The sequence below is a fragment of the Ambystoma mexicanum genome, chromosome 1q (genome assembly GCF_040938575.1).
Source record: "Ambystoma mexicanum isolate Mex_15411 chromosome 1q, UKY_AmexF1_1, whole genome shotgun sequence".
Classification (NCBI taxonomy): domain Eukaryota; kingdom Metazoa; phylum Chordata; class Amphibia; order Caudata; family Ambystomatidae; genus Ambystoma; species Ambystoma mexicanum.
This window is the reverse complement of record NC_090922.1, coordinates 511438186-511451721: the sequence shown is the minus strand read 5'-3', so window position 1 is coordinate 511451721 and position 13536 is coordinate 511438186.

Here is a 13536-nt window from a genome sequence, read left to right as displayed (position 1 = left end):
AAAGCCATCAAACGTGTGTGGGCAGGGAATTGCCCGCCTTAATCTCCATCTCGCATAGCGGGTAGTGGGGTGGTACTGGGAAGACCCTTGGCACATTTTATTAATTCCAATATGGAAAATCACCCTATCCATTTAAATTGAATTGTGTTGGGAACAGTCCACCTTAATCCGTCCCATCAAATTGTGGGGAGGGGGGAAGCTGTGTAGATCCTTAGTGCATTCAATTGAAGTAAAATGTTTAGAATAATGAATTCCGTATATAAAATCACAGGATGAGTGTTGTTAGAATTCAAAACTAACAATGTTCGTGCCCAGTGTGTTAGAGCCGGTATAGACAATAAAGTACTTGGGTGACTCTACCTTTTTGAAACCCCTGTCTTCTGTACCATACCTAAGGGGGGTGTCCATAATACCAAAATAAGTAACCCTAAAACGCTGCAATTCAAGTGAATCCGCGGGTGCAAAACGAAATTCCCCATTTATTCCCTTACATCCCAAACCAGCATCACCAAGCATTACATTTGAATGTGTGTTGAAAAACGATTTCCCCATTTGAGTTTGTTTTCTCAACCTTGCGTTTTAAATAAAAGTTGAAAAAACGACTGACCCATTTGAGTTCCTTTTCCCAACCTTGTCTTTCAAATAAAAGCCTACAAAACGATGTTCCCATTCAGTTTCTTTCTCAAACATTGCCTTTATAAAAATAAAGCCAAACATGTTTTTTCATTGTATTGTGAATGTTTTCTATCAGTTAATTTGCTATTAAATCTGATGTAAAGTGTTATGGCATATTTCAAAATTGTACCTGTGTTGTTTTAATAACGGAAAGTGATTGGAGTTGTGATATAGTGTAGCACCGCAGCATTGGTGGTTGATGTGGGTTGCTAGTCTTCTTTGTCAATCCTTAAATAAATATATATATATTCTTACTATATATCTGTCTGGTTTCTAGCTTATTAGTGATGCATAGGGTACTTGTTGGGGTTTGTGCGAGACGGGTTGGATGCCTTACTAAAGTTGAATCTGTATAAGCACTTTGGGTGCACGCCACCTTGCTTGGCGGGGGAAGGAACTCCCTGAGTTGAGTTCGACCACCTAATAAACCGCAACAGCACTTGGCCGCAGTGTGCAGTCCTGGGTGACTGACTTTAGCCATCTCCAGACCTACTGACATTGGCAGAGTTTACAAACGGATTAAGAAACCCTTGATCTTTTCTGTGGCTTGTCTGGTTCCTCAGAGAAGAAAGGGTAGACTGGCTGTCGCTGGCGCATCACGCCTTTCTGGCTGGGGAATATTCGAGGAAGCAGAGCAGGCTAGCCACAGGCACTCACAGAAATTAATTCAGCATGGATAATTATAATACTACGGTTTGGACAATTATGGGGGTGGGGTGTTGCAATGGCTATGCTCACCTTAAAAGGCAAGAGGGAGAATGTGTACGTGCATGTGTGGGGGGTGGAGGCAGTCCGTTAAAACAGTTTCAATGCCTCGGGAGGGAAAAGCAATTGACCTCTAATTAACATTGATGCCTGGCATGCACAGGGGAGGATCCTGTACCTGTGTTTGCTTTTTTTTTCTTTTTTCCAGAGTGTGAGGCTTTAAAGAGGCCGTTTTCCACTGTGATTGTTTCATTTTGCAAAGCAGCACAAGTGACGCGTGAAGCAAGGGCAACCGTGACAAGATTTAAGGAAGCTGTGTGCCGATTCCAAAGGAAACTTCCATGTGCCCCTTCCCGTTGGCATGCTTTGTTGGGGTCCTCTCAGAGCACATGACATGTCAGCCGTTTTATTCTCCTGGGATGTCATTTTGGAGGTGTGTTTCTTGTTGGTTTGTCGTGTTTGTCCACACCTGATGGGATTCTCCAAAAGCATGTCTAGCATGCCACCTGCTGGTTGAAGAAAGGGCATTCATGTTCCCCTCAGGCGTGCAGAGCATTGCGTTGATATTCTTTGCTCCAGAGACCATGGGGACATTCTGAAGTCCATCCATAATTTGCTGTGGACTGTGACAGAGGAGGTGGGGCATGGAAATCACAGTCTTTTAATGGAAGCCACTAGAAGTTCGAAAGTAAACTGCAGAGTGTTGTTTTTAGTGGATAAAGCCTCGCTTAAAGAGGACGTCTCTCGCAGAGGGTGGGTTCTTGGAAAACCTATTTGCGCATAGGGACTGTGGGGCTGGGTGTAAACAGCAGTCGATTTCGGCACATGGCAGTCTAGTATCTTTCGATGTTGGAACACACACACTCTCTCTCTCTCTCTCTCTCTCTCTCTCTCTCTCTCTCACCCAAATGAGCGAGGAGGCAAAGGAGAAAAATAGCAAGCACGCCCACAGGAAAAACAAATAAAAAAAGATGAAACACGTGGTATACCATATGTCGCAGTATGTTAACAGTGCATGCTTTTTAATGTGATGTGGAAATAATACAGCCTTATCATGCACGCATCTTTTTTCAGCTGTGAACGTGTGCGCACTCAGGTGCTGTCCAGTCAAATGGTCGAAAGCATTTGATCGAATGACCATTTGCTCGACAGTCAAATGGTTGGAAAAAAAATGTTGAATTTTTTTATTTATTTATTTATATATATTTTATAGTTTGGGTTGGTAAAAAAATGTTTTTAATAAAGAAAATGGGGGGTTGGGTGGAACCCCCCCATAAAAAAACAAAAAAACAAAAAAAAATCGACCCTTTTTTTCGACCATTTGACTGTCGATCAAAAGGCATTCGATCCTTTTGATTTCGACGAGATGACCTACAACCCACTCAGGCCGGCCTAATTGTTGTTCTCTGCTGCAGCCTATTTACTGTATTTTGTCATTGATACCAGGAGCCAGCAGAGAAATCTGCCAAGTCTGCATACTGCATTGGCCAAATGAGAATGTGGATCTTTTCAATACATTCCCATGTTATTTGATGGTTTTCTGGCTGAAAGTCAATCAGCGATTTAAGGAAGGAACAGGCCGGGTCAGCTTGACACAGAAGGGGTAATGAGGCCTACAGGCTTTCCGTCATAGTACTTCAGATTACTGATTGGTTAGACACTGAGAGACAGTGACTCCAGTTTTACTCGCGTAATGCTGACTTAGGTTAGTTTCCTCAGCCAACTTGACATTGCTTGGACTGCTGAAATGTAATTAAACATTGCCACTTCCTGTTTTCTCAAGGGGTGAAGGGAGGTGAGCCATCACATCTTGTGATGTCATGTGGGGGCGGCGTCAAATTAAATCACTTCCTATGATGGCATCAGAGGCAAGGGTCATGTGATGTCACTTCTACTACCCCTGGCATGTTGGTGAAATGATGTCCCTGATACCTCTCCCTCTCTCTGTGTCTCTGTGCCTGCATGCCTCTCTCTCTGTGCTCGCTCTCTCTCTTTCTCACTCCCTTCCTTTCTCTATTCCTACCCCCTTCTTTCAGCCCTCAAAGTCTCTACCAGCCCCCCTCCCACTCAAACCCTTCCCTTCCTCTCTTGGGGTCCCTTGCCCCCATGCCCCTAGGTTCCATGACAGTAGGTGTGCCAAGCTAGTATGCCTGCCATCAATGCCCCACCTTGCAACTGCAGGCCACTCCTGACAATCATCTATGTCCAGTGTGCTTAACATCCTCTGCTTGTAATAAATCGGATCCTGATATCTGCAAAGACGTTGATGCCTTCATTTGTGTTTCCACTTTTTGGTGTAGTATGCCTGTTATTATCAAAGGGGGGACCCAGTACCTCTGCATAACACAACGCACCCTCAAAGGGGTCTCTTAATTCCATGGCCCAAAACTGTGGCTCTGCCTGCGGTCTCCCACACAGACTTCTTCATTTTGGCCTGCCTCCCACTTCCACACCAGTTCTTACATTTGATGATCCAAATTCCATGAAAAGAATTCATTAAAAAACTGAACTGATCTGCTTAATGAAAGGTCACCCATTCTATTTCTTTATGATTTCAATGCAACATCCACATTTAACATACATTTTACCAGTAACCTCCTTGTTGCTTTCTAATTTACCCTGATAAATTAAACAAATGCCTAATATATACTTTGTGTAATTGGAGTGGCCTACAGTCAGTTGATGCACCTGCTGCACAAGTCTTAGTGCAAGACACAAGTCATACCTTTGTAAGAAAGGCTTCAGCCGGCCCTCCATCGAAGGCACCCAGCAAAGGCACAGGCCTGTCTGTGCCTGTCCTTGCCGTCCACGCCGTCAGCCATAAAATCTGGTCAAACTCACACATGGACTTAGCGCGAGGTACGTCAACACCATCTCACACGAGTATGGCCAGACTATTCGCTATGTACCCTCACGGCCAACTGCTATATCCATTATATGCTACTATCTAGCTTAACAACGGCCTCCACTTGACATGGAATACATCTCAGTCAGTGCCTTGTCTGCTTTAACATACGACCACCCACGTGGCAACTAGCCCTATGGTTAAAGAATATTATTGTGTTTTGATCATACCGTGTCATACCTGCCTTAGACATACTTAGCCATTAAGGCACCTAGTTATTTGTGAATCTGCCTAGTCCCTGTTTCACTGCTAACCCAATGCTGCTTTTACTAACATCTGCAATGCCACTTGATAGCGGCATACTGCACACAGCCCTCATCTGCATTGTCTTCTGTTAATGGGATCTCGGGCTGCCTACCGACACTGTGCTGCACTGTCTACTTTAGCCTAACTGCCATATACCATATCTAGATGCCGCCTGAACTGTGTACCTTAGCCTAATTGCCATGTGCCATATCTAGGTGCTGCCTGCACTGTGTACTTTAGCCAACTGCCATGTGCCATATCTAGGTGCTACCTGCACTGTGTACTTTAGCCAATTGCCATGTGCCATATCTAGGTGCTGCCTGCACTGTGTACTTTAGCCAACTGCCATGTGCCATATCTAGGTGTTGCCTGCACTGTGTACCTTGGCCTAATTGCCATGCGCCATATCTAGGTGCTGCCAGCACTGTGTACTCTAGCCTAATTGCCATATTTCATATCTAGACGCTGCCCTGCCCTGTGTACCCCAGCCCAAAGTGAGTTGCTTCAAATTTAGGGCCCTGGTCACCTAACATTCCTGCCACTAGTACCGAGCATGTGTCCATTAATTACCAACTCACTTGCATGCACCTTGATCCTCTCCACCATTGTACTACGGCCCAGCATGGCTCCTCAGCTACCTCAGCTACCCAACACGCCACACCCAGCTATGCCTAATACCAAGTCCCTATACCCAGATACATACAACCCTCAGTCATTGCAATATACCAGTCTCCCTCGATCTACTATCTATCGGAACCTAGGACTTAGAGCCAGACTAGCCAAAGTCTATGAGCCCCTCACCCGCTCATTGCTCACCTCACAAAACGCTAGAACTCTACTAACCTCCTCTACTAAAAAATCCAACTTGCCCCAAAACTCCAACTCTAGACCTCCATGCAACTCCCCCACCCAAGATACCCCTGACTCTACACGGGCAAGGGCCACATTACCACCACTAAAAATATAACCAGCCCCAAAATAAAGGGAGCCTTGATCAACGCCAGATCATTAGTAGCTCACGCTACAGAAATCACTCACCTGATCCTTAAAGAAGACCTTGACTTTCTTGCCATTACTGAGACCTGGCTACACCCAGCAGCAGGCCCCATGCTTATGCTGGCAGTCCCAGAAAATTACTCTATCTTGAGACATGCCTGTCCTAACTCAAGAGGAGGAGGTGTTGCCATCATTCACAAATGTAATCTCTCTATGAGACTAGCAAGACCCACAGAGGTCACATCATGCAAAACACTTTCAGTTAAAGTCCCACTCACCAACACCCAAACTCTTAACATTCATTTGATCTACCGCCCGCCAGGCCCCATTGGCACCTTTGATGAAGATATCAATACTATGCTCTCTAGCAACCTTGGGTGACTTTAATATGGGATACAATGATTCTGAAGACCATTCCGCCAGCACTATAGTCAACACACTCACGGAACTAGGCTTCATGCAAAGAAGTATGTCACCCACACACTCTAAAGGCAGAACACTCGATTGGGTGGCTGATTACAACTGTCTAGCGAATATAACTAATACCGCAGCACTAACCTGGACCGACCACCACCTGGTCTCATTCTTACTATCAACCGACAGACCCCCAACCTCACCCATTATCAGGGCCCCGCCCACCCTCACAAGAAACAAAAAGAATATGACAGCTGAAAGACTCATCCCGCACCTACTTCCTACACTTAACACACTCCCAGACAACCTGGACCCAGAGACCTTGGTCGAAGAATATAATAAGATCATGGCCACCTCACTGGACCAAATTGCCCCCTTCAAACTGAGACCAAGCAAACCGAGCACGCATCTAAACAAATGGTACACACCATTCCTTAAAAATTTAAGACAGCAAAAAAGGAACTGTGAGGCCACCTGGAAAAAATCCCCCTCAGCCTCAGAACAAACTTAAACTTTCCAAACTAACTACACTCTATAAAAAAAGAAATCTACCAGGCTAAACGTACTTCTTATGACTGATGCATATCCCAGGCTAAATCAAACATGAAGGAACTATTCGCCATTCTTAAAGAAGTAGAAACCCCCATAACACCTCCTGACACATGCACCAAAGACAAAAACTGGTGCTCAGAAATCCAGACCGTCCTAGCAAACAAAATTGCGACCCTTCAAAATAAAATTGCCTGCAAAAAAGCATCCCTTAATGACACTCTCCCCTCGACAACACTAAATAAGCCTATGCCTACAGATCTTACTCGCTTCAACTTCTCTAAAGTCACGATTCTTGAAGTAGAAAAAATTATCTTATCTTTCAAACCCTCCAACTGTCAGGGAGACCTGTGCCCGGCACAGCTTATCAAGGATGCTGCCTGTGACCTCTGCCCCTTCATCACGAAACTAATTAATGCCTCATTCACCACTGGTTCTATCCCCTCTAATCTGAAACAATCCTGGGTTCTCCCACTACTAAAAAAACCTACACTCGACCCATCCACGCCCACAAACTACAGACCTATAACAACCATCCCTTTTCTACTAAAAATACTAGACAAGGTTGCCTATGTACAAATTCAGAAGTACCTGGAAGAACACCATCTACTAGGTTCCAGACAATCAGGGTTCCGCCCTCAGCACGGAACTGAAACTGCTCTCATAGATTTGAAAGCCCAGATCGATACACTTAGAGACAATGGCCAAGTTGCCCTCCTCCTCCTCCTCGATCTGTCAGCAGCTTTCGACCTGGTCGATCACTCTGTCCTCTGCACACATCTCCACACATCAGCCCATTTCTCCACTGAGGCCATCACCTGGATTACTTCTTTTCTCAATGGTAGAACCATGAGGGTCTTTTCACCAACTGCGGCGGCAGACCCTATACCAATCACTTGTGGCATCCCACAGGGCTCCTGTGTCTCTCCCACATTATACAACATATTTACCAAGCCCCCTTTCGATGATCTGGATCATCTCGGTATCACCTACATTAACTATGCAGATGATTCCCAGAACCTCCTTCCGCTTTCTGGAGATTATGGAAAGGATTTGGCCTTGCTAAATAGGGTGTACATCATCATCCAGGCATGGATGGCCACACATGGACTATGCCTGAATGATGATAAAACAGAACTCATCATCCTAGGCACTACGGCCAGTTTAAAGAAACTTGGCCCTGCCTACAACTCCTTCACGATCGATGGTAACAACATCAGGGTTGGACAAGAGGTAAAAACCCTGGGTTTTTACCTGGACTCCAATTTCTCATTCAGAAGACAAGTGAGCGCCCTGGCGTCCTCCATGGCCCATACGTGCAAACTAATCCGAATAGCCAAACCGTTTCTGTCCGACCCTAGTTGCCTTATCCTCGCCAGAGCCCTTATACTGTCCCGCCTGGACTATTGTAACACCCTCTACCTGAGATCCTCGAAGGCTATCACCAGCAAACTACAAACCCTTCAGAACAATGCTCTCAGAGTGGCTCTGGGCATCTCCAGAAGAGAGTATATCTCAGGATTTAACCTACAGAATAACTGGCTCTCCATCAATAACAAAATCCTCTTAAAAACTGCATTGCTCACACAAAAATCCCTCAACAACGCTGCCCCTATCTACCTGATCAATAGATTCCATAGACAGTCCCCTTTGAGACCCACCAGAACTGCCTACAAAGACTGCCTCTCTGTCCCTAACTTTAAACGTGCCACCATAGGGGGCAACAGCTTCCAAGTGAAAGCAGCCAGGCTATGGAATTCCCTACCGCCTAATCTTAGAGTGGGCTTGCCCTACCAGAACTTCCGATCCAAGGTTGTTTCATGGCTGAAAACGTAGGATGCCAAAGACACTACCTCCACTGCCAGGCCCATTTTTCATGCTACCAATACACACTGTAACTTCGTGTGCCTACTTGTTTACATGTATATAATATCTCTGTATCTCTTAGTTGAAATGTTCATAATATCGGTGTACCCTACTGTCACTTTGTACACTCTATGACCTGTAACCAATCTTCGCAAATTCTTGTAAAGGCTGCGCCCTGATACCCCTTGGTATGTTCGCGCATTATAAATAATAAAACAAGCAAACAACAAACAAACAAGATAAGCATGCAAAACATGCATTTGACACTAACATAATTTTGTGTTTCGTGTGGATCATGCCCTACTCTCCTATGGTGGGGTAAGAAAACCTATTATAGTCGCTCTAATTCCTTATTTGAAATGTTGTGTGCACAGCTTTAAGTAGCATGGTTCACCATGTTACCTGAGAGGTGGAAGAGAGGGTAGAAGTTTGTATGAAGCATTGTGCGTGAGCTTGCTACAGCCAATCAACTGCTACAGTGGCGATGACATTGGTTACCAGACATTTGGTCCACCAAAATTGGTCGACCAGACAAATGGTCGAACCAATTTGGTCGAAAACCAAATGGTCGAATTTTTTATTTTTTTATTTTCACCCCTTTTTCCCCCTCCCCCCAACCCCTTTTTTTTCTAAAAACCCATTTTTGTAAAAAACATAATGGCTCTCGCATTTATTTGTAGCTAGCCAATGCTAGCAAGCACTGAACACTTTGATTGATGCTGCCGTGCAAAGTGCAACTACACATATTTTTTAACACAATACAAAATTAGCAGGAGTTGGACCATCGGTATTCACATACATGCATTTTTACTGTTGTAAGGAAAGTTAACATCAGATACAAAATTATACCTTCATTAGTCAACCATTCTCTCTCACCACCTTTCATACCTGCTATAAATAATGACTTAAAATTAAAGGTGTTTGATTTAAAATTAATACATTCATTAAAAGCCCATGACATGTTAACAGACCACAATTCTCAATTACACATAAGGCATTTTGTTATGAACATGACAATGCAGTTTTAAACAGAACGTTGCTACACTTTTAATACATTTTCTAGGACCATACCACTATTTTATTTCATTCTGCTGGTTAGTTTGTGTCCAATGGCCAACAAGGAGGATATTCCACTGGCACTATGTTCTTGGGCATAGAGTTGGCTCGTGCAAAAAAAAACCTGTTCTTAGACTGTGTGTTTACATCAACAAGACTGTCAAAGTGAGATTTCATACAAACTCAAATTCCATTCCTTCAAAGACAGGCTTGGCAACCCAGTTATGGTAGAGCAGAGGCACAGAGGACCCCAGCCAAGATTCTCTATTACGGTAGCAATGGACAAGCAATCAAAGCTTAGCTTCTCAGGAGGTGATGCAGGCTGGTTCTTAAGTACAGTGTAGTCCCCAATCCTCCACAAAGGAATGTACACACACTGTATTACTGAAAACACAGCCTTTATATAATTAATATTCAAGGTTATGTACACTATCACAATAACTCTCTTTGTGCTCAGAAAATCTACAATTGCAAATATACACAGTTCTAAAGTGGTACCACAATTATTATCAGATTTCAGTAAAGTGCATCAACTGTACCCTGGTTAAAATGTCACACAAATCAATTAATAAAGATAACCAACAATAGTCATAGGAGGAAAGCAGTTGGTTAGAACAATTGGCAGAATACTGGCCCCTACCCCTGGACACAGTTCTGTGTGGAGATCCCCCCCACCTGGGCAACCTGTAAAATAAAGAGATATAACACACCCAGTCCATATATTGTTATATAAGTCTTATTTCCTTCTATAATGTTTCTACCCCACCCCCCCAATGTACCTGGTGGAGCAGAGTGCTTCGAAGAGGCGTCGAGGGATCCTTCTTGAGTGACTCCCTTTAAAGCAGGAGCCACAGATCGTAGAGCAGCATCAAAGAAAGGGAACTTGGCATCGATGGCGTCAATGAAAAGTTCAAGGGTGCTGAGACCACGGCATTGATCCAGGCGGTGCTCGTCGGCGACGTCCTGCGAGGATGAGGTGTGCGGGGCACCTCGGCGTTGGATAGTTCAGGACCATAAAGAGTTTCTGAAGAACTGTGTCCCAACAAGGGCGTCGAGTCATCAAAGTCTTTGTGGTCCTTGGTGGCGGGAAACCCACCGGCAGATTCTCCTCGGCGCATCGGCGTCCTTGACTTTCTCCAGCGGGATAAAGCGGTCGTCGATGCAGACAAGGGAGTCCTTCAATTCAACAGTCTTAGGCAAAGGGGCGGGCAGCTCCAGTCGTCGGCCTCATGGCGTCAAGAGGTCCCCTCTTCTGGGCAACACAGCTTCGACGGGCCTCCAGCGGTTACGGCGATACTCTGAACCCTGGTCAATGGCAATGGACTTAGACGGCGTCGATGTCAGGGTGCTTCACTTCGTTCTCCTCGGCGGTCCCCGTCTCAGGTCGGCAGCCTTTTGAGGGTCTGACTTCCAGGGAGCTTCGGCGAAGGTTTGCAGTGCTCGATGGTCCCTCGGAGCACAGGAAGAGGGTGCCTCGCCAGGTCCTCTCTCAGATCAGTCCTCGACGAACTCAACAGCTTTCGGATTGGGTCGAAACAAATGCAGCAGCAGTTCTTCTTCTTCCAACTGGGTGTCGAGGATCAGCAGTTCCAGTTACTCTTCAAGTCTAGACACAGCTTCTGAACAATTTCCAGTGGTTAGAGGTCCCCAGATATACTATTCTGCCTCTCATCCACACTGCTAGGTCACGCTCAGCAGCCAATCATACAGAAGGGCATTCATGCAGTCAGCCAGCCAGTCAGGCATACAGTGCATTCAGGCTATACTCCTCCCTCTCAGATACTCACAACAAGGAATGTGGATTCGGGCAATTACCCAGCCATTCAACACTACCCACTGCATTCATACCAGTTTCGGGCAGGGCTGTCTCAGTCTCTGTCTCTCATACCAGAAACCAGACAGCCACAACAAGTAGTGCATATTGGTCACACACTCCATTCACCCTGGTCCGACCCACAGGGTGTACCCACAACATAGAGACAGTGGGAAGGCTCCAGCCAGTCTGGCCTGGACTTCACAACAACACCATATATTGACCTTCCACCCAACAGCCAGTCAGGGGGAAAGGACAGAGTCAGGGCTTCCCAGGACTTTGGTGTTATGCTCACCTGGACCCCACAGGGGTGTCGATCGGACCCGGACAGATGCGGTCTCCTTCAACGCGATGCGTAGTGCAGAGATGACTGTCTGGACTGGCCCGCCTAGTCTTGTCTGCTGAAAAAGAATAAGTATTTTCCTGCAAGTGGAGACAGGGATTAACCACCTGTGGGTTTTAGTGATGGCCTCCCAACTGTTCTCGCTCTCCCCCACTAATCACCTCCGATATCCCCTTAGTAACCTCACCTTATGTTCATAAAAGATGAGCTCTCCTTCCTGCGTGTCTTGCAGGGGCGCGTAGATACCAGTTACTTCACTGGTTTGAAGGCGTTGGGTGAGTTCCGGTAAGTATTGACTCTGAAGTCCCTGGCGGGATTGGTAAGTATCAAGTTCAAAGAGTTCAATGTGCCCGATGTTCACTCTTGTCCCCTTCCTTCCTTAAATTGCAACTGAGTTCGTGAGAAGAAGGTCTCGTAGCTGCTGCTGGCGTTCAGGTAAGAGTCTGTGTTACCCAAGGCTGTCCGGTAACTATTGCATGCGTTAACGTGTTGTTTTTCTCCCTCTTTACAGATGCGGCATATGAAAATGTGGAGAGTTATGGAATAATACCGCCGGTGGTAAGTCAATGGTGGTAAGAGGTTGTATTTGTTGATTCCCTTGGCTCACCTTGTTTTTTCTTGTGTCCCCTAGGTGCCGGATTACGGCAAAGAAATGATGGAGACAGTGCCAGATCAAAAGATGCTGTGAGAACTGGTGAGTATGGCGCTGTGCTGGAGCTGGCGAAGTGACGCGTGCAGGACTGATGTACTTTCCAGGTCCGGAGATGAAATGGTTCCAGAATTAGGTGAGGAATTTGAAATAAGTTCGTTTTCTAACCTTGTCCTTTTCTTCTTCTTTATTCTAGGAGCTCTGGATTCGAGGCGGGCGTGGCAGAAGACTGGATGCTGGCTGCAGGCATGGTGAGCGTCACGCTGAAGGTTGCAGAATAACGCGAAGCATGTGCTGCTGTTCGGGTGTGGTTTAAATAGCCTCCAAAGTAGTTCCAGGTAAGAAGTTCCCTAGAGCCACGCCCGAGTAAAAAATAGTCCCTGTAACAAAATAGTCCCATCCAGGCCTCATGTAGGCTTGGGCTCTTTTGCAGCATGGTCTGCATCAAGTAAGTAAAGTCTATGAGCCTGGCGGCTATGGCGCCAGGACTGATTTCTATGATGAGCATGGCGCCTAAGGCGCCAGGACTGAACCCAGACAGCCCCTAGCCGGGGCTGCTGTGGTTTAAACAAATGTCTGGATGCCTGCTCCCGGAGCTGAGGGCCTTGGTCCTGATGCCCGGGGGTAGGCATCATGACATTTGGGAAAACAAGGTAACAGGCAATAGAAAGCAAGAGGCCACAGGGGCCATCTTGTTTCCTATCAGGAATCAACTGATTCCAATGGCGGGGCCTGGGAATCCCAAAATGGAGGATACTCAGAGCACCTGTCAAATTCAGCATGGAGGTGCCACCAGCCCATACCCTGCCCTGTGGGCCACACACAGGTGCCCAAAAGCATACACTAGGGGCACAGGGTTGCACCCCCACCCATGGGTGCCACAAGGGTATCCCATGGGTCTGTACACCAAACCAAAAACAGGAAGAGCTGCACTGCCAGGAGTCCCACATGGACTCCTGGGCAGAAAACAATACAGGACATAAGTGAAAAAGGACTACAATACAAGGACAGGGAGGCCCTGTCCCTCCAATGCATTTCCAGCATCACATCCTTGTAGCTACATTAAAAGCCTATGACATGTTAACAGATCACAATTCTCAATTACACATAAGGCATTTTGTAATGAACATGACAATGCAGTTTTTTAAACAGAATGTTACTACACTTTAAATACATTTTCTAGGACCTTACCACTATTTTATTTCATTCTGCTGGTTAGTTTGTCTCCAACGGCCAACAAGGAGAATAGTCCACTGGAGCTATGTTCTTGGGCATAGAGTTTGCTCGTGCAAAAAAACCTGTTCTTGTGTGTTTACATC